Below are 2,900 nucleotides of genomic sequence, written 5' to 3' on the forward strand. Positions count from 1 at the left end.
ATGCAAGTAAGTAGGTTATATATGTATATGTATAACTATTGCACTCACTAAGCTTTAGCTTACCCTCTCGTTGTTTATCTTTTTAGGCTAGGGCTAGGATAAAGGCAAAGGTATTAAATTGGATTAGTGGTCTCCCGCTTGTTTTGATAAGTTTGGGTGATTAGCTTTTGAAGTTTGACCGAGATTGGGTAGTTTAACCCCAAACACCGTGCTCTAGGTGTCGTTTGGAATTTAAACTCTTAAGGTTAAAACTTGTATTTGAACGAAACTAGTAAAATGGGCGTTTGTGGGCCCGGTGATGTAAAACTTGTTTTGATGATGAAAATCTCTTAGTTTTACTTATTATGACTTGTAGTAAAAGGGTTTTCGTTTAAAAGTGTCGGGAAGCGGGATTTCCGCTTGTGTAGATTGGAACCCGAGATCAGAACCTAGCAATTCATTAGGACGCCGTCCAAGCCTTCGTTATTGGATGCCGTCCAGAAATCTGGACGCCGTCCAGATGTACTGTCCCAGAAAAAAAAATTAGGGTGTTTTTGGATTAATGAAGTCGGGTTATTACAACTAGCTTCAATTTGGTATGTAGGTTGGCATGGATTAGCTTCATAAACAAAATTGTTAAATTTGTGATTTTGAGTTAGGGTTTTGGTAGAAGTAAAATGAGCTTTTGATGCATTGAATGCTTTGCAATGTAGTTTGTAAGTGTTTAGTTGTATTGTATGTGTGATTACCTACAAAACGGCGTATCATATGTGTGCATTTAATTCCCGAATCATAAATGTGCATTTATGAATTTGAAGCATTAATGATGGGCATTAATTGATCATTCAATTTGGAAAATTCGATATTTGCAAATGATAATTTTGATTGATAAAATGTGTTTAGTTGTGTTCCTCGTCAAATTACCTTTCCAACGATATAAGATACGTGCCTTGAATGTTTACGGTTCGTTAAATGTGTTTGAATGAAATTTGGTTTGGGACTTAGACTTTTGAAACAAGCCAGGCACCAGCTCCAGTTGATTGCCACGGCGCGGCCATCCCATGCCGCGGCGCGACATAAGCCGTGTTCAGCGGCTGTTCACCATGACACTTTTACGAAAAATGTTTGCTATGCTACGCACCTCCAATTCACATGTAACTTTTCTAACATGCTTATATATGATTAAAAACCTCAGAAAAATAGTTCGGGACCCGAACCGAACGTGTTGACTTTTTCGTTGACTTTGACTTGACCAAAGTTGACTTTTGTCCAAACTTAACCAATACTTGTTTAAACCATTATAATCTTCTTGTATACTTGATTCTTGCACGAAACTTGACAACTTGATTCACATGCTTTATAATCGAGTCATAATGAGCCATAGGACTAATTGAGCACTTTGACCAACCGTGTTTACCGATATTGATACGAACCTATTTGTTTAGGTCAATCCTAGCATTCGTTCTTGCACATGTTACTTTGTGAAGTACAATTTACTATTCGTGCAACCAAGGTGAGATCATAGTCCCACCTTTTCAACAACTTTTACTTTTAAACTATGGGATGAGAAACATATACGTATCATACTTTTATGCTTTGAACACAAGTACGAAAACAAACATTCCACAGCGAGTTAGAACAAAAAGCCTCAATTAAATTATCATTAGTTACACTTGCAGGGTGTAAACGTGAACTTATGTTATGTGATCACATTGGGCTTGACGAGCCCTCATTCGGACGGTTCGTTACCGTTATCGGATGAAATATATTTTCGAGTTTAGTGTATGTTCTAACACTACGTAACTGGGTACAAAACAGTTAAGTCTTGATAATTGGGTGCTCGCGAACATACTTTTGGAATACAAACTATTTGGATAATCAACTATATTAAATCTTGTGGTTCAAAAACAACGTTACTAATACACCTATGATTTCACCAACGTTTTTCGTTGACCGTTTTCTATATGTTTTATCAGGTCCTTGAACGCTAGGTGTTACATGCTTCCGCACATTATTTTTGATACTTGCTTGAATGTCGAGTATACACGCATACGTGGAGCGTCTTTTGACTTAACTTAATTTGTGTAGCATAGGTTTCAATTGTACTTAAAACGTTGTAACATGTTTGGTCGTCGAACTACCTTGTAAACTTTGAAACATCTTTATAATTGAAATGAATGTGACATATTTTGTTCAAACGTTGTTTTAAACACTTATGACCACGTAACGGGACCTAAGTAGACGGCGCCGTCAATGACGATTTTGCTGGGTCGCTACATACATAGCATGGCAGTAATCACAGTATTAAGCAAAAGTATCATGCAATTAAAAGCAGATAGTAGCATGCAGTAGCGAAAGTAAGCAGTAGCATGCAGCAAGTTCATATATAGCAGTAGAAGTAAGTAATAGCATGCAGTAGTAATAAGCAGTAACATGCAGTAATATCTACAGTAGCATTCAGCAGGTTCCGCAGAAACAAGTAAACGAGCAAGTTGTAGATTAGTCATATTAGTAAATCCTACTCGGCCTGGTCTAGACTCACTAATGCAACCTAATTCCCTACAACCAATGCTCTGATACCAAATGTGATGCCCCGTACAAAATTAACGTGTACGGATCATCAACAACATGTCCATTACAAGGTTACAACACTCTATGCTGTTTTAAAACAAGTCTGCATTCATGGAAAGATAACGTTTTACAGAAGATAGCGTGCTTCTACTAATAGAAAGCATTAGTATAAGTACGTGACACGAAGGTCATTACAAAGCCACTGTTCAAATATAGCATAAGTTATGAATGCAAAGTAAAAGTTTCGTAATTGAGACATCTCTAAGCAATGCAGCGGAAGTCTAACACCGAGAGTCTAATACAGCGGTAGCGACAAACGTCTAAGCACCTGAGAAATAACATGCTTAAAA

This window comes from Rutidosis leptorrhynchoides, chromosome 4 (assembly GCF_046630445.1).
Source record: "Rutidosis leptorrhynchoides isolate AG116_Rl617_1_P2 chromosome 4, CSIRO_AGI_Rlap_v1, whole genome shotgun sequence".
In the NCBI taxonomy this organism is placed as follows: Eukaryota; Viridiplantae; Streptophyta; class Magnoliopsida; order Asterales; family Asteraceae; genus Rutidosis; species Rutidosis leptorrhynchoides.